The 24,425-nt window shown below is 48.6% G+C and overlaps 1 pseudogene; it reads right to left on the bottom strand.

Moving 5' to 3' along the window:
- Positions 1 to 22,957: 22,957 nt before the first annotated feature.
- On the bottom strand, positions 22,958 to 23,713 carry LOC147973309 (secreted RxLR effector protein 161 pseudogene; annotated as a pseudogene).
- Between the last annotated feature and the right edge of the window lie 712 nt (positions 23,714 to 24,425).

The raw sequence follows: 24,425 nt of genomic DNA, 5'->3' as shown, positions 1-24,425 counted from the left end.
GGGGCACATGGGCTGTAGGGGGTGCGCCTTGGCCTACATGGGCCAAGGGAACCAGCCCCAAGAGGCCCATGCGCCTAGGGTTTCAAGGAGGAAGAGTCCTAGGAGGGGAAGGCACCTCCTAGGTGCCTTGGGGAGGAGGGATTCCTCCCCCTTGGCCGCACCCCCTTGGAGATTGGATCTCCTAGGGCCGGCGCCCCCCCCCCTTGGCCCTCCTATATATAGTGGGGGAAGGAGGGCTTTCAGAACACGCCTTTGGTTGCCTCCTTCTCCCTCTCCAACACCTCCTCCTCCTCCATAGCGCTTGGCGAAGCCCTGACGGAGTACTGCAGCTCCATCATCACCACGCCGTCGTGCTGCTGCTGGTGCCATCTCCCTCAACCTCTCCTTCCCCCTTGCTGGATCAAGAAGAAGGAGACGTGGCTGTTCCGTACGTGTGTTGAACGCGGAGGTGCCGTCCGTTCGGTGTTAGGATCTTCGGTGATTCGAATCACGTCGAGTACGACTCCCTCATCCACGTTCTTTGAACGCTTCCGCTCGCGATCTACAAGGTATGTAGATGCATCTAATCACTCGTTGCTAGATGAACTCCTAGATGGATCTTGGTGAAACCGTAGAAATTTTTTTGTTTTCTGCAACGTTCTCCAACAGTGGCATCATGAGCTAGGTCTATGCGTAGTTCTTCTTGTGCGAGTAGAACACAATTTGTTGTGGGCGTAGATGTTGTCAACTTTCTTGCCGCTACTAGTCTTATCTTGCTTCAACGGTATTGTGGGATGAAGCGGCCCGGACCAACCTTACACGTACGCTTACGTGAGACCGGTTCCACCAACTAACATGCACAAGTTGCATAAGGTGGCTGGCGGGTGTCTGTCTCTCCTACTTTAGTTGGAGCGGATTCGATGAAAAGGGTCCTTGTGAAGGGTAAATAGAAGTTGACAAATCACGTTGTGGCTTTCACGTAGGTAAGAAAACGTTCTTGCTAGAACCCTACTTCAGCCACGTAAAACTTGCAACAACAATTAGAGGACGTCTAACTTGTTTTTGCAGCAAGTGCTTTGTGATATGATATGGCCAAAGTTGTGATGAATGATGAATGATCTATATGTGATGTATGAGATGTTCATGCTATTGTAATAGGAATCACAACTTACATGTCGATGAGTATGACGGTGACAAGATGATCATGGAGCCCCAAGATGGAGATCAAAGGAGCTATGTGATATTGGCCATATCATGTCACTATTATTATTTGATTGCATGTGATGTTTATCATGTTTTGCATCTTGTTTGCTTAGAACGACGGTAGTAAATAAGATGATCCCTCATAATAATTTCAAGAAAGTGTTCTCCCTAACTGTGCACCGTTGCTAAAGTTCGTCGTTTCGAAGCACCACGTGATGATCGGGTGTGATAGATCCTTACGTTCACATACAACGGGTGTAAGACAGATTTACACACGCAATACACTTAGGTTGACTTGACGAGCCTAGCATGTGCATAGACATGGCCTCGGAACACAGAAGACTGAAAGGTCGAGCATGAGTCGTATAGAAGATACGATCAACATGAAGATGTTCACCGACGTTGACTAGTCCGTCTCACGTGATGATCGGACACGGCCTAGCCAACTCGGATCATGTTATAATTAGATGACTAGAAGAGGGATGTCTATCTAAGTGGGAGTTCATTATAATTTGATTAGATGAACTTAATTATCATGAACTTAGTCTAAAATATTTATAATATGTCTTGTAGATCAAATGGCCAACGTAGTCCTCAACTTTAATGCGTTCCTAGAGAAAACCAAGCTGAAAGACGATGGCAGCAACTACACGGACTGGGTCCGGAACCTGAGGATCATCCTCATAGCTGCCAAGAAAGATTATGTCCTACAAGCACCGCTAGGTGATGCACCTGTTCTCCCTGCAGAACAAGACGTTATGAACGCTTGGCAGGCACGTACCGATGACTACTTCCTCGTTCAGTGCGGCATGCTTTACAGCTTAGAGCCGGGGCTCCAAAAGCGTTTTGAGAGACATGGAGCATATGAGATGTTCGAAGAGCTGAAAATGGTTTTTCAAGCTCATGCCCGGGTCGAGAGATATGAAGTCTCCGACAAATTCTTCAGCTGTAAGATGGAGGAAAATAGTTCTGTCAGTGAGCACATACTCACTATGTCTGGGTTACATAACCGCTTGACTCAGCTGGGAGTTAATCTCCCGGATGACGCGGTCATTGACAGAATCCTTCAGTCGCTTCCACCGAGCTACAAGAGCTTTGTGATGAACTTCAATATGCAGGGAATGGAAAAGACCATTCCTGAAGTATTTGCTATGCTGAAATCAGCAGAGGTAGAAGTCAAGAAGGAACATCAAGTGTTGATGGTCAATAAAACCACTAAGTTCAAGAAGGGAAAGGGTAAAAAGAACTTCAAGAAGGACGGCAAGGGAGTTGTCGCGCCCGACAAGCAAGCTGCCGGGAAGAAGCCAAAGAATGGACCCAAGCCCGAGACTGAGTGCTTTTATTGCAAGGAAAGTGGTCACTAGAAGCGGAACTGTCCCAAATACTTAGCGGACAAGAAGGCCGGCAAAACGAAAGGTATATGTGATATACATGTAATTGATGTGTACCTTACCAGTACTCGTAGTAGCTCCTGGGTATTTGATACCGGTGCGGTTGCTCACATTTGTAACTCACAGCAGGAGCTGTGGAATAAACGGAGAATGGCGAAGGACGAGGTGACGATGCGCGTCGGGAATTGTTCCAAGGTCGATGTGATCGCCGTCGGCACGCTACCTCTACATTTACCTACGGGATTAGTTTTGAACCTCAATAATTGTTATTTAGTGCCAAGTTTGAGCATGAACATTGTATCAGGATCTCGTTTAATTCGAGATGGCTACTCATTTAAATCCGAGAATAATGGTTGTTCTATTTATATGAGAGATATGTTTTATGGTCATGCTCCGATGGTGAATGGTTTATTCTTTATGAATCTCGAGCGTAATGCTACACATATTCATAGTGTAAGTACCAAAAGATGTAAGATTGATAATGATAGTCCCACATACTTGTGGCACTGCCGCCTTGGTCACATAGGTGTCAAACGCATGAAGAAGCTCCATTCTGATGGACTTTTAGAGTCTCTTGATTGTGAATCATTTGACACGTGCGAACCATGCCTCATGGGTAAAATGACCAAGACTCCGTTCTCAGGAACAATGGAGCGAGCAACCAACTTATTGGAAATCATACATACTGATGTGTGCGGTCCAATGAGTGTTGAGGCTCGCGGTGGCTATCGTTATGTTCTCACCCTCACTGATGACTTGAGTAGATATGGGTATGTCTACTTAATGAAACACAAGTCTGAGACCTTTGAAAAGTTCAAGGAATTTTAGAGTGAAGTTGAGAATCAACGTGACAGGAAAATCAAGTTTCTACGATCAGATCGTGGAGGAGAATACTTGAGTCACGAGTTTGGTACACACTTAAGAAAATGTGAAATAGTTTCACAACTCACGCCGCCTGGAACACCTCAGCGTAATGGTGTGTCCGAACGTCGTAATCCCACTCTATTAGATATGGTGCGATCTATGATGTCTCTTGCCGATTTACCACTATCTTTTTGGGGCTATGCTTTAGAGACTGCCGCATTCACTTTAAATAGGGCACCGTCGAAATCTGTTGAGACGACACCGTTTGAATTATGGTTTGGGAAGAAACCTAAGCTGTCGTTTCTAAAAGTTTGGGGATGCGATGCTTATGTCAGGAAACTTCAACCTGAAAAGCTCGAACCCAAATCGGAAAAATGCGTCTTCATAGGATACCCTAAAGAAACTATTGGGTATATCTTCTACCTCAGATCCGAAGGCAAGATCTTTGTTGCCAAGAATGGATCCTTTCTAGAGAAAGAGTTTCTCTCGAAAGAAGTAAGTGGGAGGAAAGTAGAACTTGATGAAGTATTACCTCTTGAACCGGAAAATGGCGCAACTCAAGAAAATGTTCCTGAGGCGCCTGCACCGACTAGAGAGGAAGTTATTGATGATGATCAAGATACTTCTGATCAAGCTCCTACTGAAATTCGAAGGTCCACAAGGACACGTTCCGCATCAGAGTGGTACGGCAACCCTGTCTTGAAAATCATGTTGTTAGACAACGGTGAACCTTCGAACTATGAAGAAGCGATGGCGGGCCCGGATTGCGACAAATGGCTAGAAGCCATGAAATCCGAGATAGGATCCATGTATGAAAACGAAGTATGGACTTTGACTGACTTGCCCGTTGAACGGCGAGCCATAGAAAATAAATAGATCTTTAAGAAGAAGACAGACGCGGATGGTAATGTGACCATCTATAAAGCTCGGCTTGTCGCTAAGGGTTATCGACAAGTTCAAGGGGTTGACTACGATGAGAATTTCTCACCGGTAGCGAAGCTGAAGTCCGTCCGAATCATGTTAGAAATTGCCGCATTTTATGATTATGAGATATGGCAGATGGACGTCAAAACGGCATTCCTTAATGGTTTCCTTAAGGAAGAATTGTATATGATGCAACCGGAAGGTTTTGTCGATCCTAAGAATGCTGACAAGGTGTGCAAGTTCCAACGCTCGATTTATGGGCTGGTGCAAGCATCTCGGAGTTGGAACATTCGCTTTGATGAGATGATCAAAGCGTTTGGGTTTACGCAGACTTATGGAGAAGCCTGCGTTTACAAGAAAGTAAGTGGGAGCTCTGTAGCATTTCTCATATTATATGTAGATGACATACTTTTGATGGGAAATGATATAGAACTCTTGGACAGCATTAAGGCCTACTTGAATAAGAGTTTTTCAATGAAGGACCTTGAAGAAGCTGCTTATATATTAGGCATCAAGATCTACAGAGATAGATCAAGACGCCTCATAGGTCTTTCACAAAGCACATACCTTGATAAGATATTGAAGAAGTTCAATATGGATCAGTCTAAGAAGGGGTTCTTGCCTGTGTTGCAAGGTGTGAAATTGAGCTCAGCTCAATGTCCGACCACGGCAGAAGATATAGAAGAGATGAGTGTCATCCCCTATGCCTCAGCCATAGGTTCTATTATGTATGCCATGCTGTGTACCAGACCTGATGTAAACCTTGCCATAAGTTTGGTAGGAAGGTACCAAAGTAATCCCGGCAAGGAACACTGGACAGCGGTCAAGAATATCCTGAAGTACTTGAAAAGGACTAAGAAAATGTTTCTCGTTTATGGAGGTGACGAAGAGCTCGTCGTAAAGGGTTACGTCGACGCTAGCTTCGACACAGATCTGGATGACTCAAAGTCACAAACCGGATACGTGTATATTTTGAATGGTGGGGCAGTAAGCTGGTGCAGTTGCAAGCAGAGCGTCGTGGCGGGATCTACATGTGAAGCGGAGTACATGGCAGCCTCGGAGGCAGCACATGAAGCAATTTGGGTGAAGGAGTTCATCATCGACCTAGGAGTCATACCCAATGCGTCGGGGCCGATCAAGCTCTTCTGTGACAACACTGGAGCTATTGCTCTCGCAAAGGAGCCCAGGTTTCACAAGAAGACAAGGCACATCAAGCGTCGCTTCAACTCCATTCGTGAAAATGTTCAAGATGGAGACATAGAGATTTGTAAAGTACATACGGACCTGAATGTAGCAGATCCGTTGACTAAACCTCTCCCTAGAGCAAAACATGATCAACACCAGAATTCCATGGGTGTTCGATTCATCACAATGTAACTAGATTATTGACTCTAGTGCAAGTGGGAGACAGTTGGAAATATGCCCTAGAGGCAATAATAAAAGTATTATTATTATTATTATATTTCTTTGTTCATGATAATTGTCTTTATTCATGCTATAACTGTATTATCCGGAAATCGTAATACACGTGTGAATAATAGACACCAACATGTCCCTAGTAAGCCTCTAGTTGACTAGCTCGTTGATCAACAGATAGTCATGGTTTCCTAACTATGGACATTGGATGTCATTGATAACGGGATCACATCATTAGGAGAATGATGTGATGGACAAGACCCAATCCTAAACATAGCACAAGATCGTATAGTTCGTTTGCTAGAGTTTTCCAATGTCAAGTATCTTTTCCTTAGACCATGAGATCGTGTAACTCCCGGATACCGTAGGAGTGCTTTGGGTGTGCCAAACGTCACAACGTAACTGGGTGACTATAAAGGTATACTACGGGTATCTTCGAAAGTGTCTGTTGGGTTGACATGGATCAAGACGGGGATTTGTCACTCCGTATGACGGAGAGGTATCACTGGGCCCACTCAGTAATGCATCATCATAATGAGCTCAAAGTGACCAAGTGTTTGATCACGGGATCATGCATTACGGTACGAGTAAAGTGACTTGCTGGTAACGAGATTAAACGAGGTATTGGGATACCGACGATCGGATCTCGAGCAAGTAACATACCGATTGACAAAGGGAATTGTATACGGGGTTGTTTGAATCCTCGACATCGTGGTTCATCCGATGAGATCATCGAGGAGCATGTGGGAGCCAACATGGGTATCCAGATCCCGCTGTTGGTTATTGACCGGAGAGCGATCTCGGTCATGTCTACATGTCTCCCGAACCCGTAGGGTCTACACACTTAAGGTTCGGTGACGCTAGGGTTGTAGGGATATGTATATGCAGTAACCCGAATGTTGTTTGGAGTCCCGGATGAGATCCCGGACGTCACGAGGAGTTCCGGAATGGTCCGGAGGTAAAGAATTATATATATGAAGTACTATTTCGGCCATCGGGACAAGTTTCGGGGTTATCGGTATTGTACCGGGACCACCGAAAGGGTCCCGGGGGCCCACCGGGTGGGGCCACCTGTCCCGGGGGGGCACATGGGCTGTAGGGGGTGCGCCTTGGCCTACATGGGCCAAGGGAACCAGCCCCAAGAGGCCCATGCGCCTAGGGTTTCAAGGAGGAAGAGTCCTAGGAGGGGAAGGCACCTCCTAGGTGCCTTGGGGAGGAGGGATTCCTCCCCCTTGGCTGCACCCCCTAGGAGATTGGATCTCCTAGGGCCGGCGCCCCCCTGGCCCTCCTATACATAGTGGGGGAAGGAGGGCTTTCAGAACACGCCTTTGGTTGCCTCCTTCTCCCTCTCCAACACCTCCTCCTCCTCCATAGCGCTTGGCGAAGCCCTGACAGAGTACTGCAGCTCCATCATCACCACGCCGTCGTGCTGCTGCTGGTGCCATCTCCCTCAACCTCTCCTTCCCCCTTGCTGGATCAAGAAGAAGGAGACGTGGCTGTTCCGTACGTGTGTTGAACGCGGAGGTGCCGTCCGTTCGGTGCTAGGATCTTCATTGATTCGAATCACGTCGAGTACGACTCCCTTATCCACGTTCTTTGAACGCTTCCGCTCGCGATCTACAAGGTACGTAGATGCATCTAATCACTCGTTGCTAGATGAATTCCTAGATGGATCTTGGTGAAACCGTAGAAATTTTTTTGTTTTCTGCAACGTTCCCCAACATGCAGCAGGGACGGCGGAGGCGGCAGCGGGGGCGACGACGACGACGGCGGCGGCGGCGGCGGTGACGGTGACTACACGCGGTTCTACAGCCTCCTCGGCATGTAGAATCGCGTGGGCGGGCGGCGAGGCGGGCGGCGAGGGAGACGGCGGGGGTAGCCCGCGGTAGTTTTTTTCTTTTTTTTTTCAAATATGTTTAAATTTGAACGAACTCGCCCGTGTTTGCGTTGTGTTTGCGCCGAATTTAAACATTTTAAAAACCCGTGAAGGGGCCGCGACTGGGAGGCATCACACCCCCAGTGCGCGGTTTAACGCCGGTGCGTCCCCAGGAGGCGATTTTTTGCCCCTCCTGAAGGCCAACGGCTGGAGATGCCCTAAGGATTGCACTTGCGTACGTACGTTACTTGCCTGATGCTCACATACATATGAGGCCTTTAGTGCATCGAAGTAGTATGGTATACGTATGCAACTGTTTTATCGGCCAAGTTTCAAACGCGTACGCACTCGATCATACCGTGTGCACCGTATGTGTGGGTACGCATGCATGCATCGGCTACTCTAAAATTCTCAAAAGAGAAGGAAATTTCAAATATTGATTTGTTGGATTGATTAAAAAAAGAATGTACACACAAATGCCAACCGAAAACAAATTGTCGTCCCTTTTAGCTATTCTGAATTTGAAGTCAAATTCAGAAAAAGGTACTAGAGCGCAAATGGTACAGCATAAGTCTAATTCTCCTTTCATTTTTGTACTGCCACTTTATGCATAGTAACAACGACCAACATGTGACATATAGAAATGTCATATACGTGCACCATATGTGGCCTTTTAGAGTATCTACAGCCAGGCGCCCTATATCCATCTCATACGCCTGGGCAGGTCATCCGGTCACTGACCGATCACAAAATACAGACCCATCCAAAGCTCTAAAACGGGCCTTAAACGCCCGGGCTGACCGACACCCCTTATATCCGTCCTAAATGTAGGGCGGATATGAGGCGGCCCGAGCACGCCCGGGCGCGTCCGCCTGACAAGCCCAGCCCACCACAGACCCAACGGATGTCCCACAAAAAAACCCCATCGGACTCATCGCTCCGAAACCCTGGCTCACTCACTCTCCACTCTCGCTCCGTCCTCTCCTATTCCTGCCCCGATTCCGATCGAATCAGGCGCAATGTCGAGCTCCGACGACAAGCTGGATCCGGATTATGAGCTTGCCCACCGCATCACCTTGGAACGGTCCAAGATGGAGACCAGGGGCAGCTCCAGATCTGCAGCCTCGCCGTAGCCGCAGCTTCCCCGTCGGCGCAGCTTGGACGCCGGCACTGGCCCCTCAAGGCCCGGGGTCAGCTCCGACAGGCGGCGTGCGCAATCCGCGCCTCCCCTACGTCGTCTCCTGGCCCTGCCAGCTGCTGCCTCGCCTCGTGGGCAGCGGTGGGTGCTTGTGCCCGTCCCGCCGGCCTGAACTCGTACGCCGGAGTCGGAGGCGCGCCCCGCCCACCACGAGAGGCAGTCGGCAAGGGAGAGGGACGCTGCGGAGAGCTCTGTCCGGCGCCGCCGAGGTGTACCGGCGGAGCCCGACGAGGAGGTGCGGCTCCTCGCGTGGGTCTATGGCCGGTCGCTTACGACGGCGGAGACAGACGCTCGACGGCTCCGCCGGAAGAACGCGAAGCCTCTCCGGCTTGCCATCGAGCAGTCCAAGTAGGAGGCGAAGGAGAAGGTTACGGAGGTGGCTCGGCTGGCCAAGCTCAGGCGCCAGCAGGACCGGGTTGTCCAGCGCCTCAAGGGCCTCGTCGTCGTATCCTCCTCCTCGTCCGACATGGACGGCTCCTCGTCGACAAATCGGATGATCATTCACCAGCCGCCGACGGCTACAGCTACACCGGCGACCAGAAGGGAAAGGGCTGGCCCGAAAGTGGTGCATTTCAATTTCATTTCAACTTTAGATGTAGTATAAGTTGTCCGTTATTTATGTGAACTTCGGTGGACCTATGAACTTCCGTTCGTGATCTTTTGGTGAACTATTGTGGTATCCTATGTCTGATTCTATGTCCGATCAACTTATCTACGTAGTTTGATCGACATTCCATGATTTAGTATAGATATAGGGGTTCAAATGTGAGATACACGGATGTGGACGACGCGATTTGAAGGGTGCCCGGTCAGTGTCCGCAGGATGCGTCCGCGAGTGTTTGAGGGGCCGAATTTGGCAAGTCCGGTTATAGATGCTCTTATAAATCTAATTGGCTTGAAATAAAGTAAAGGTTGCCAATGCCTCATCAATGGGGACATGCCACATCTCAGATTTTAGCAATTAGCAGCCTAATAATTGGTTAATTAATCTCAACAAAAAAACTAAATGTTTCTGATAGAATATTTCCCTAAAAGACTTGTATACGTGCACCATAAGTCCATATGTGACTTTTACAGATTCACTCGCCCATCCAGAAAAAAACAAAAATAAAATTATTTTAAGATAAAATGTACCCCCTCTGTTACCGAGGGAGTATGTATTAAGGACATTTTTATTATCCTAAAAAAGAAAACAAAGACAGATATTCCTGAGAACGCACTCCACCTCATTTACACCCTTCCATCCGCCCCCTCTACATCGCACGTACTCGTGAGCCGACTATTTGAACCACAAACTCCGCACCACAAGTGCATCAGCAGCACAACACACGAGAGAGCCATGGCCAGGAGGAATGCTATGGCATGATCACATCCCTGGTCCTGATCTGCCTCGCTCTCGCACCGCACACCATGATGGTCTCAAGTTCCGTGTCCGCTGCAGCGGCGGTGACCTTGCTTGCGACCGCCGTCGCGCAGAGAACGCGCCACCGTGGCAGGTGCGGCGGACAGGAAGAACCTCTTCGTGGGGGTGTGAGGCATGGGGAACAGTACGGTCTTTACTAAAGTGCGACTGTCTTCACGCGACACGGGCTAACCCGGTGCCGTCGGGGGCCGTGTGTGGAACATCGGCCCGATCAGCAGCGTCAGGGGAGCAGGCAGTATCCCGTTGGGAGAGTTTGCCAGTGGCGGCGTCCCGGCATGAACTGCGGTGTTCCCTCAATCGTGTTCGATCAGATGCACAAGCGGTCTTAGTGCACGTACATACCTGTATTTTTTGCGTTAGATTGCTCTTATGTTTTCTTTGACTGCTTTTAGAGTTTCCATGGCCTATATTAGCGAATATAAATTGTTAAAATGATAGGATACAGTAGCCATTACTTGAGAATAAATATGCATCTTGTCTTTTCCCCCCTTTTTCTTTTTGAAATGGAACACCCCGATTCCATAAATCACACTGGCACAGCGACCATGCTGGCCTTCCGAACGTTTACAGCATTTGGTAAGTCATCAGTCCAAACTTGCCGAGCAATCAGCTGGCTAGCACCGAAAGCAGCTAAAGCATGCGCTAATTTAATACATACCTGAGGGGCATAATTGAAAGAAAAATGACTAAAGTTCAAGTGCAAAAGCTCGAATTTCCCTGAATAGAACTCCTTCACGCGCGAGATCCGCTTCAGATCCACGAACCGCTTTGATTAACTCCTGGCAATCTGATTCAACTTCAATATCGGTCATGCCCCAATCAGACGCCAGCTTTAGAGCCTTCGCACAGGCCTCAGCTTCTGCATGTAACGCCGATACAACTTTTTTAATATGACCCGCTTCCGAGGCTCGGACATCGCCTTCATTGTCGCGGACGACAAAACCCCACCCTCCCGTTCCAGCGAACGAATTAAAAGCTCCATTACAGTTTATTTTAAGCCTGTCTCCCTCAGGTTTCTTCCAAACTGTTATAGATCAATGTATCCCCTCCGAGAGCTGTTTCTCACACAAATTGATTGAGTCTGTAGCCAACTGATTTATTTCTACAACAAGCCGTTCCACTGGTACATGTTTCTCTCCGGCGTTTATTTTATTTCGCCAGCACCACCACTTCCAGAGCAAACAAGTCACTAGCACTTTTCTATATTCTGGCAATCGAAGAATCGCATGCATGACCTCCATAGCATTCTCACATGCACACATACGATGACGCTCCTCCTCAAGCTGTAGAGCACGCCACACACCTTTCACCATCTTACATCTCAAGAACAAGTGTGCCCCATCCTCATCTAATCTCCTACAACATACAGATAATGTTTCACATTTACTGCCTCGTCGCTTCAAGGATAACTTAGCAGGGATACTATTATGTGCCAGCCGCCACATGAACTGTTGAATCTTTGGTTGGCAAGGCAATCCCCAAATCTCTCTCCATTCCCATTGGATTGGAATTGGATTAGAGCTACCGGGCCTGTTCTCATCTCTTCCACGGATGTGCACCTTGTAAGCTGACTTAACTGAGAACACGCCTTTAGGCCTCCTTTGTTTAGAGGAATCTGTTGGCGCCGCCTTCATGCGCAACGCCGCTTTTGCTTCCTTATGCTTCCTCACACAACTCTCTTCTCTCGTGGTTTCTCTCATGAACACAAAAACACACGCACACACACAACCAAGGAAGAAGGCCATCGGCTTTGCCCAGAACATTCTCCCTTGGTGAACCATAGTGGCTACATTATTTTGCCCAGCCCTCACTGACTTGTGCAGATTCCGAGCCATGCACACTCATACGTACGCCTACCGTGGTTTACTTTAACATACTCCCCCTAAACCACGATCTTGCCGTTGCCGACTTGCCGGAGTTGTTGCAGCTCCCGTTATTGTCGTCGTCACGGCCGTGACCCCAGCCCGCGGACCCGACCAGACGCACCGACGCCGGTCGCACCGCCACGGACCCGACCTGGCGCACCGACGCCGGTCGCACCGTGCTCCGTCATGACCCCGGCGACATACGCCGAGCTCCATCTCCGCCGGCGACACACGCCTGACGTCCCTCGGCGCCCCGCACGTCCCGCGCGCACCCGACGCGCCCAACCGCACCAGTGCGTCCCGCACGTCCCGCGCGCATCCGACGCGCCTGACGAGCCCGACCGCACCAGACGCTCACCGCGCGCCCGCGGTCCCGACGCGCCCGACGCGTCCCGTGCGTGCCCATAACACGCACTGGTCGCGCCCGGCTCGCCGTCGCGGCCTCCATGCCGCCATGCAGTGCCTCCACGCCGCCACACCGTGCTGCGCCGCCGCGCCACCAAGCAGCGCCTGGGCGGCCTTCGCGGTCGCCGCACGTACGACGTCACCATTCTTGCAGGAATTTCATAGGATAGGATTTCGATAGAAAAAATTTCTATAGAGCCCTTTGATTTATAGGAATGAAATCATATTCCTATAGAGGAATTCTTTCTATCCTCCACATTTCATAGGAAAATAAACATTAGCGTAGACTCAATAGAAAAAATCTTATGATGTGAATCAAAGGGCATCTTTTTTCCTATTCCTACTCATAGGATTTAAGATACATGTCATTTCATTTCTTATGACTTTTCTATTGCTACGATTTCCTATCCTATGAACCAAATGAGGCCTTAGAGTGAAAGTGCCAAGCATAGAAATCATCCGCACCATCGCTGGTCGGTGTAGACAGGATAATTCGAGCATCCTCCTCCACAAAGATGTCTCTAGTGAAATGTTCGTCCCAGTTCAGGGTGTCAGGATCAATCAGTTCACATACCCTGGTCAAAAGACATTGTCCTCTTGGTGTACCTAATATTTTATTTGTTCACATGATATGTGTTTTGCTTGAAGTGCCTTTAGTTTTTATTTTTGTTTTGTTTGCTGGTCATTATTAAGAAAGACACACATCGGCTTTTTATTTATAGAATGCTGATTGATCTTCACTTATAGCTATTTATATTGAGGCCTTTTTAGAATTTGCGCTTGTTCTTCACTTGTTAGAGCACGGTGATAAATGTTGTTTTTATAGAAAATATTAAGACTCTCTTGCCTCACTGAAATCTTTTCAGAGAGTTGAATAGTAATTGGTAATTTGCATGAGTTATATGTCGGTCCTAAAAATAGTAGGATTGCTTCCTTTGATCCGTATTAATTGACCCTACTTTAGTACAACTTTTTATTAAAATTGTCTAAAGCGACATCAATTCATATGGATTGGAGAAAGTACTTAAAAATAGTGTTCCTTTTCCTGCTTGGCAGAGTGTTTCGTCCAACCTTATTTCCCTTCCCTTTGTCCATTTTTAATCCCCCCCCCCCCTCCTAAGTCTGGTTCTTTCATCGGCAGCATCAACTTGTGGCTGGATTTCGAGCAGGCGTCCGTGCGCAACATCAGCACATACAAGCGGCTTGGCCGGCCCCGTCAGCTCGCCATGTGCATCCAGGGGCCGGACGAAACCACCTGCCAGTACCTAACACGTTGGACCGAGCTACGGAACAGCTGCGAGGGAGTTTGTGAGGTTCAGGCCATCCAATACTTCATGGACAGGTGCCGAGACGGCACCCTACTCGAGCACAAGGTCATGCGCTTCGAGCCGACCACCATGGCCACCCTCATGGCCATGGCGGACAAGTACGCCACAACCAATCAATATAAACATAAGCAGATCAATTAAAATTTTAATGTATTTTAAATTCCTCATACAAAATTAAATTAAGAGGGTGCTTGGATACATTTAGTCTCATGACTAAAAGTAATGGGACTAAAACTTGCTAGCCTCATTCATGCTTGGATCCAAATACTAAAGAGACTAAAATCAAGTTAATGAACATTTATTATCCTCCAAACCCTCCAATCCAGAACTCGCCTGTGTTAAAGGAGAGAAGTTAAATAAGGAGAGAGAGAGAGGACTAATCCATATTTTAGTAGGGGTACCCCTGACTAAATTTTTTTTAGTCCCAAGACTAGTTTTAGCCCATTTTTGTCAGGGGTGCTTGGAACTTTAGCCTCTTAAAGAGACTATTTTTAGTCAGACTAAAATAAGTCTCTTGGATCCAAGCACCCTCTAAGTAGTCTCACCTGATTGCAGCATCAAATTGTCATTGATTGCACAAATATAGAGAAAAAAATCTAATGGCCAGAAAGTCGATTAAGCAACAAACCGAAAAAAGGAGCGATAAACATTAGAGTAAACAATAAAATAAATAAATAAAATTTTCAAACACTTTTCCATTGCCATTAAAAAGACATAGATAAAAAATTGAATATAAATGAAAAAATATATATTATAAGATAGAATGAATGAAGGACATTTTTATTATTATCATATAAAAGAAAGAAACTGAAGAAACAAAAATTAAAATAAATGATGAGAAACTGGCACACATATTTCATAGAACTTGGGCTTCTCCTTGTATACAAGTACAGTCATATATAGCAGTATAATATCTAGATGAAAATAGGATTTTGCACACAGATTATGTAAAGCTCAACGTTGAAAATAAATCGACTCTTGACACATACAAAATGATCAATTGCATCCCATACCAATTGTGTTGTCTCCTCCGCGCGCGCACACACAGAGAAGCGCGTGCACACACACGATTACCCATCTGGCTAATTGATCGGTTAGCCATGTAAGTGAGCTGCACTAGCCCAAAGGTATCATCAGCCGAGCCAAGGGAGACTAGGGATCCAATGGAGCAATCATTAGTGAGATCAATTCTAGATCACCACCGTTCTCTTGTAATTTTATTTTTGAAGGTCGTGAGGTTAATTTTTAAGCTGATAAGTTAGCTAGATTTGCTATGTCTTTAGCTCAGGGGTGTCATGTATGGCTTGGCCAGCCACATGACCCAGTTTGTATTCCACTCTCTCTGGAATTTGAATAAATTGGCTTTCCCCCTCAGAAAGAAAAAACATAGATCGTTCCAGGGTAAAAGTATTGAACAGAGAACAAGGTTAGTGGAAAAGTAATCAGCTTAGACTAACTTCATTTTCCGGCAACTAAAAATAGCTAAAGCGTAGACATAAACATTTCACTGCACACACCTCGCTTTTTTGCGGGAACGCCCTCACCTCATTTACACCCTCCCATCTGCCCTTCCACACTTACTCCTCTCTGCGACTCTGCCTATTTAAAGAACCAAAAAATGTCCAGACGACAATTGCATCAGCAGCTGCATCACACGCCGTTACACGCACAACACATGAGAGAGTGAGTAGAATCTAGCGACCCACATGGACAAGTTGCATCTCACGCGCTGAGCACACGAGAGAGTGAGGAGTAGAGCAATGGCCAGGAGGAAATGCATTTCTGGCACTGTCGAATTCCTCCTCCTGCTCTACCTCACGCTCGCAGCGCACGCTGTGACGGTCTCTTAGACCGTGGGTGCTGCAGCTGGTGGTGCGCCGGCTCAGGCCTTGCTTTGTGCAGCCGCCGTGCAGAGAAGAGAGAACGACGCCCCACGGACAGGCGCGACGGACAACAGAACCTCTTGGTGGGCATTGGAGGCATACGGTGTTGGAAATTCTCTCACAGGTTCGATCACATCAAATCACGATGAACACGCACGCATAAAACCAATCGCCAAGGGTACGTCTCGTACCTTAAAAGTTCCTCTTTTTATTTTCTCTTTTTTGGTTTTTCTCTCCACGATGATACAATAAACCTCACGGCTTGGCTGTGCTTAAATATACACAACCAAGGCAGCCGACCAGACAAACTAAACCTACTCATATAGGACTTCTAATCCTAGACGGACTTGACACACACACGGACACGGCAGGATAGCCTATCCGCCCCACGCTATGGACTCAAATCCTAGTACAACTCTAACTCAGACTACGGCCAGATGCAAATCCTAGCCGAACTCAACTTGCACGACTTCTACATGCACACGTGCTAGTACTCCACTAACACATGGACTACAAACTCAAGATTATCGCTAACATACGGAACCTTACTCGCTTGACAAAAGTGCGAGCGTCTTCACTGGTGTTACGGGCCAGCTCAGTGCCCCCAGGACCTGTGTGGGGAGCGTCTGCCCGATCAGTGGCGTCGGGGGAGCCGGCGCTATATCGTGGGGAGGGTTTGCCAGTGGCGGTGTCCCTTGCGACCAGCTCCGATAGAGCATCTCCAGCCGTTGGCCCTCAATGCTTTTACGCGTCCCCTGGGGGCGAGCCGGCGCTAAATCGGTGCTGGGGTGGTTGGTCGTCCAGCCGTCGCATCAGGTCGTCCCTAGGCACTAATATTTACCCTTTTTTGGCCCACTTTCGACGAATTAAGGACCCATATGGGCGAGAATAGGCCCATATTTGACGTGGTTCGTCGTGGTATGGCGTTGAATTATCAACATATAAATATTTTTTATCACATAATTCATCATAGAAAATCAAATAGTTCAACAAAATAGTGCAACAACAAATAGTTTAATACAAATTATATAGTTCAACAAATAAAAACTCATATTTCATCACACGTCGCGCCCGGCGTCGCCCTTGAGCCTTCATAGGTGCTGTATCAGATCCTGCTGCAGTTGATGATGCACCTGTGGGTCTCGGATCTCCTGACGCATACTAAGGTAGGCAGTCCAGGTTGCCGGTAGCTGGTGATCAACTTCGGCTAGAGGGTCTTGCCTGTAGTATGGTTCAGTGTCAAACACTGAGTCTTCTTGCTCGCTTTTGATGATCATGTTGTGCAAGATGACACATCAAGTCATGATCTCCCACATTTGATCTTTCGACCAGGTCTGAGCGAGGTACCGGACAACAGCAAATCGAGATTGGAGCACACCAAATGCCCGCTCGACATCCTTCCTGCAAGCCTCCTGAATCTTCGCAAACCAGGCATTCTTGCCTCCTGGCACATGGTTTGAGATAGTCTTCACAAATGTCGACCATCTCGGATAGATGCCATCAGCTAGACAGTACCCCTTGTTGTAGTGCCGCCCATTGATCTCGAAGTTCACCGGAGGAGAGTGACCTTCAACAAGCCCGGCAAAGACAGGAGAGCACTGCAACACGTTGATGTCATTATGAGTTTCTGGCATACCAAAGAAGGAGTGTCAAATCCAGAGGTCCTGTGTGGCCACCGCCTCAAGTACCACACTGCAACCGCCTTTGGCGCCTTTGTACACCCCCTGCCAAGCAAATGGGCAACTCTTCCATTTCCAATGCATACAGTCGATGCTTCCAAGCATCCCAGGAAATCCTCTTGCTGCATTCTGTGCTAGGATCCGAACAGTGTCTTCCGCATTGGGTGTTCTCAAGTATTGCGGTCCAAACACTGCCACCACTGCCCGACAAAACTTGTAGAAACGCTCTATGTTGGTGGACTCGGCCATGCACCCATAGTCGTCGAGTCAATCACCGGGAGCTCCATATGGAAGCATCCTCATCACTGTCGTGCACTTCTGGATCGAGGTGAATCCAAATTTGCTGGTGCAATCCATCTTGCACTTGAAGTAGTTGTCGAATTCCTGAATGTAATTCACAATCATGAGGAAGAGCTTTCGGCTCATCCGATAACGGCGCCGAAATGTTTTGTCGCCGTGAAGTGGAGCGTCGGCGAAGTAGTCAGAGTAGAGCATGCAGTAGCCTTCGATACGATGCCGGTTCTTTGCTTTCACCCGCCCTGGCGCCGAGCCACCTCGCCGCGGCTTTTCATTGCTCGCCAGCAGCTGGGCGAGGGCGGCGAGCACCATGAGATGCTCTTCTTCCTGGACGTCGGCCTCGGCTTCCTCCTCCAGCAGCGCGTCGAGCGCTTCCTCGTCATCCGAGTCCATCGCCGGGGCAGGCAAATCGCCGAATACCTTGCGCCCGGTGGGCGTGTACCCGCCGCTAAACTGCCCCTCCGTGGCCGGAAACGCCCAGCTGCTGTTGGAGGGGCTGCCGCGGCGAACCTCTGCTATTTTTCCGGCGGGGAATGGCTATCTAGCGGTGAAGGGCGGCGGTCGGCGCCGGGATATAGCTAGTGGCGGCCGAGGTCGCGGTGGTGGGAGGCGAGTCAGGGAAGAAAATCTTGACTTTTTGCCTGATGGTGTGGGCCAGCCGTGCTTTTCCCTTGCGCCGGAGCCTCCAATCGCCTCCAGTGCGTCGGGTTCAGCCTGTGATTGCCGGGCGGAAAAAAGGGCCGAACCGGCGCTTTTCGACGTCCTAAAACTGTGACTAGGGCATTTTTTTGACACTGGCGTCGAAAAAATGGCCTGGGAGGCCTGTTAGAGGCGGAGATGCTCATAGTAGCACCGCGGCGGAGGCGCCAGCGGTGTCATGCGATGAACTGCGGTACTCGCTGGGACATGTTGGGTCAGATTCACATGCGGTCTCAGTGCACGTACATACCTGTGGTTCAAGTTCAAGTTCAAGTCCAAGTACAAGTTGGCTCGCGCTACTTCTGCAAAATCATATAAAGTAGTATAATATCCAGACAACAATATGACTTTGCACGCAGATCATATAAAATTCAACATTGAAAATTAGTCGGCTCTTGAGACATAAAAAATGATTAATTGCATCTCGTACCAATTCTGTTGTCTCCTCCACGCGGTGCGCGCACACCCACATACAACGTGTTTGGTTCGGGGATTAGAGATGGGGAATAAGAGTTGAGAGGTCAGGAGATTAAAAATTCACTGTTTGATTAGAGTGAATGGGAATTTATCTAGGAAGGAAAATGAAAGTTAAGAAAGCTAATTCCCATCCATTTCTTACCCAGATACTCTGTTAATTCGTGAGCAGAGCTTTATCACACATTAATTTCCATTATATACCAATCAAGGAAACGAGAGTAAAACTCTACTTTTCATGCCTAATCCCTCTACAAACATTCTTGTGGAAACTTCCATTCCTCTGCAGAGTGGTTACCAAACAGGCTGATAGAGTAGCACGCGGACACACACGTTACCAATCTGGCTAATTGATGGATCAGCCATGTAAGTGGGCTGCACCAGGCGAAAAGTACCAGCCGTGCCTTTGTACATAGACCGTTTCAGGTTACAAGTATTGTACAGACAACAAACGGTTAGTGGAAAAGAAATCGGCTGAGACTAACTTAACTTTCCAGCAGTTCAAAAAAGAAACTTAACTTTCTGGCAACTGACAATAGTTAAAGCGTAGACAACACCATTTCACTGCACACATCTTTTCCTTTTCTTTTCTTTTTTGCGGGAACGCACGCACCTTATTTACAGCCTCCCATCTGCCCTTGCCACAGGTACTCCTCCGCCATATAAAACCACAAGTGCATCAGCAGCTGCAACTCAACACACAACACATGGGAGAGTGAGTAGAATCTAGAGCCGCACATGGACAAGCTGCATCTCACGCGCTGAACACACGAGAGAGTGAGTAGAGCCATCGCCACGAGGAAAATCTCTGGCACTGTCACGTCCCTCCTGCTGCTCTGCCTCGCGCTCGCAGCGCACACCGTGACGGTCTATAAGAGCGCGCCTACTGCAGCTGGTGCCTTGCTTCGGGCCGCGGCCACACAGAGAACCACGCCTCAGTGGCAGGCCCGGCGAGCAAGAAGAACCTCCTCTTGGGCATGGGAAGCATGGAGAACCTTGCTAGCCTGACTAAAGCGCGGGCATCTTCACTGGTGTCACGGGCTCGCTCGGGGGCGTCAGTGGCAGTGTGGGGATCGTCGGCTCGATCACCAGCTCCGGAGGAGGCGGTGGTATCCTGTTGGGAGGGTTTGCCGGTTGCGTAGTCCCGTTCGGCAGGGGTCGGTGTCACGCCATGAACTGCGGTACTGGCTGGGATGTGTGGGGTCAGATCCAGGTCTTACTGTCTTGATGCACGTACATATCTGTTGTCCTATGCATCGCACTTGCGTATGTACGTGACTTGCCGGTGGTAAGATGCGCATGGGGTCTCTATTGCTCTCCACTAACGTGATGGCCCTGGGACGGCCGAGTTTCAAACATGTACGCACTCGACCATTAACATGAGCCTTGCTATGCGTACGACGAGTTCTTGTCTAGCAAGGTTCATCGGCTACTAAAACACTGGCAAAATGAAGAAAAAAATTATAATAGTGGATAAGGGCATCTTCAACGCCCGACACTCAAACCGCCCGCAAATGTTCAATAAACCCGGCTCATCAAAAACACTGTCCCTTTCCCACGCGCTTTCCCGCCGAAGCCAGTGGCCCGGCACTAGAGCATCACCGTCGTAATCATGTCGGTTCAGAGCGGACGCGACTTCTCACTGAAGCCGCATTGAAGCGTTACGCCGATCAAGAGCGCCGCCCGCTGCACACACCTTCTCTCCGCATTGAAACGCTTTCCATCTGCCCGCCTACCCCCATTAAACTCCCACGTGTGCTGAGAAACCTACTCCGCTCACACGTCCATCTATGAGCGAACTAGCATTAAACACAATGCCGGTTGGCTGCTCGTGTCCGCCCGCTATTTATACGTGGCCAGACGCCGGGCAAGAACCGCACCACAACTCCGTTCCCTATCTCCTTCTTACACCACACTCTTCATGGCATCCGGCGAGCAGAAAAAAGAGTTCTCCGGCATGAAAGCCATCTGGGTGCCCATCAAGCCTGCCGAATACAGGCCGGCGCGCGCTCCAGGTAACTCGTAGCTCCACCTCCGCACCATCATGGGCGAGGCGCGGGCTCTTGGCTGCCGCGCGGAGGAGCAACTCGCCACTCCAAGCCAGTACGCGGAGGAGTGGCGAGTTGTTCTAGGCCGACACAGGGAGGAGCACGCCGGCAGGGGCATCCTGGCAAACGTGGACTAGGTCGCGTCCAACCGCTTTGCCCGCGCCTACGACCGTGCGACCTGCTAGAAACATTGATGATGCCGCGCCCTGTAGACGGAGAAAGAAGTCACCTTCGTGGAGATCGACGAGGCGGCTGGCACGCCACTGCTGCCGACAGCAAGGAATAGTAGACCATGAGAGGCCACCGCCGGTTGGATCCCGTGAAGGCCACCGTCACCGCATCGCCGGGTTACACAGTCGGTGACTTGCCCGCTTCGCGGGGTGCAGTGGCCACGGTGACCATCTTCCACCGGCCCAAAAACCAATTATGATCCGTGCTTCATGGAAGCGGAGGCTACTCCTCCCCTCCCCCACCCGCGCCGAAGCATATTCCTCCGTGGCACAGGGCACTCTGTTAAGCGGCACTGCCAAAATTGGGGAACACGTGTCGTGGGAATGATGCTCGGACGCATTCGTCGATAGGCTAGATTAGAAAAGACTAGCTTAGGCAACAATAATTTAGTTAAAATATATCCAAAATGTAATTCTTTTTGTCGGGTTTATATAAAATCATCCGATTTGCATGTAAAACGTTTGGTTTGTTCAAAGCCAGTTTGAAATGTACACGGATAGCTTTGGTTAACCGGCTCCCGCGTCAGTGTTCACGAACTGGTCCCCTGGTCTACTGATACGGTGGTTGGTTTGCGGATCGGCTTGGAGATGCCCTAAGTTACACATACGCTAATGGAAAGCAAATTGTCGTCTCTTTATGTTACTTTGAATTTGAAGTCGAATTCGGAAAAAGGTACTAGAACACACTTACTACAAGGATCAATTTATTCTCCTTCCGATTTTGTACTGCCACTTCCTGGGTCGCAACAGCAACCAACATGAGAGATGTAGAATTGTCATATCAACGCATTTAAAATCTAATTGGCACAAAAAACGGAAGGTTGATGATGCCTCTTCAGTCTGCGTTTTGTAGAAAAAACTCTTCTAAGAAGACTACGTACGCTTTGATTTTTCACCTAACAATACAAACTGACACCAAAAACGTCGAGGACATTGGGCCTTTCTCAAAGGTTAGTAGAATTGTCATATCAACACATTTAAAATCTAATTGGCACAAAAAAAGAAAGGTTGATGATGCCTCTTCAGTCTGCGTTTTGTAGAAAAAACTTTTCTAAGAAAACTGCGTACGTTTGGTCTTTCACCTGACAATACAAACTGACACCAAAAACGGTCGAGGACATTGGGCCTTTCTCAAAGGTGGCTTGAATTGTCATATCAACGCATTTAAAATCTAATTGGCATAAAAAAAAGGGAAGGTTGATGATGCTCTTCAGTCTGCGTTTTGTAGAGAAAACTCTTCTAAGAAAACTGCGTACGTTTGGTCTTTCACCTGACAATACAAACTTGATGGCACAGGCCCGACCTTGACGACGCAATCATCAAGTATTTTCCGACGATGCACGCGTACAAGACAGCTTGAGTACTTCCCGAGCTAATCGGTTCCGTCGGAGAGGTAGATGTAGACGGCAAGGTGCACGTACACACCAAGCAGACTAGCAGGCTGCTGGATCGATTTTTCCTTAGATGCTAACACACGCACGTACGGAACTGCAAGCCGCCGGCTTGCCTGAATACGAGCTTGCGTAGCACGCACACAGGCGAACATGAAACAACACAGGGACGCCGAGTTGATGGCTAAAGGCCCGTGTCGAGCCTTTGCTTTTCTTTCTATTGATCTGAGTTTGGTACAAAGTTTACACGGGGTACACAGGAATATATAGAAGCTAACCTAGCTAACTACTACAAGTCCTATTCGCTGACTTGTTCTGGTCCGAGCCGGACACAGACCGTCATCATGGTTAATTGCAGCAATCACCCTCCTAAACACGTTGTCCCTACTTTGCAGCTTGGACGCTGATCCTTCGCCGCATCTTCATTGACTTCTACCGTCCCAAAGATTTGGTTAGGATATCTGCAAGTTGGTCGTCGGTGCAAACGTAGTTGATGTCGATCTTGCTTTCTTCCACACACTCCCTTAGATAGCGATATCCCGTGACGATGTCCTTGAATCGACCATGATGTACTGGATTCTTCTATAGAGAGATTGTAGACTCGTCATCAACGTTGAGCATCATACATTCCTTACCTGTGAGGTCACCAAGTAGCCTTCACTAGGCACACGCCTTGACACACCGCGGTTGCAGCTGCGATATACTCCGCTTCACGGGATGATAATGCTATCACTTCCTGCTTTTGTGATAGCCAAATTACTATGCTTCCTCCCAAAGAATATGCCACGCCCGAGGTACTCTTATGGCCGTCCACATCTCCTGCCATATCGCTATCACTATAGCCAAGTAGCTCCACCATCTCCTTCTTCTTCTCTCTCAAATAGACACAATTGAAGTTTGTTGTCCCTTTGATGTACCAGAGTATATTTTTCACAGCTACCCAATGTTCCGTCGAGGGTTCTTTCATGAAGCAACTCACTATGCCAACAGAATAGGCCAAGTCCGGTCTTGTATTCGTGAGATACCTCAACTTCCGGACCACACTTCTATACTCCGTTGCATCAACCGCGAGTGCTTCACTCTTCTTGCTAGTATGAGACGGGGCTTCATCGGAACATGACTTGGATTGCAATCTTTCATGCTATAGCTTTCAAGTACGTTCGTTGCATATGCCTCCTGGCATATTGTGATCCCCTCCGACTTTTGTTGTACCTCAATGCCAAGGTAATAACTCAAGAGCCCTAGATCAGTCATCTTGAATAGCTCCTTCATTCGTAGCTTGAAGTTTGCAATCACCTCTTCGTCTGCTCCAGTTATCATCAGATCATCCACATAGATGCCCACTAAAAAACGATCCTTGCCTTTACCTCGCTTGTACATTGGAGTAAATTGCATAAAACCACCACTTTGAGGGCTAGGTTTGCCAAAAAACACTAGGATACAGTTTCTCTGCAGAAAACACCACGTCTTGCGTAATTCTTTTGCAAAAACCACTGATCGACGGATCGGGACGCGTTAAGTGAGTTTATGACATGTGGGGCCCTTTTTCGCCTACGTGGCATAACAATTTAGGTTTCATGCGAAAAGCCCCCCAAATTTCTCTCCTTGCCAAACAAATTTGTTGTAGGCCCATCCCGACCCCGACCGCCGTCGCCCCTCCCGACCCCGACCACCATCCGTTCCAACCTCGGTGGCCCCCATCCCGATCCCGACCATCGTCGCCCCTCCCGACCACGGCGACCACCCGTTCCAACCTTGGCAGCCCCCATCCCGACCCCAGACAAGGCAGAGGCCGCCGTCGCCATTACTGCACCGAGGTAGAGGACGAGGCAGAGGACGCCTCCCGTGGCCC

This window comes from Triticum urartu, chromosome 5A (assembly GCF_056163025.1).
Source record: "Triticum urartu cultivar PI428250 chromosome 5A, HENAU_Tu73, whole genome shotgun sequence".
Lineage (NCBI taxonomy): Eukaryota > Viridiplantae > Streptophyta > Magnoliopsida > Poales > Poaceae > Triticum > Triticum urartu.
This window is presented reverse-complemented; position numbering and strand designations above follow the sequence as displayed.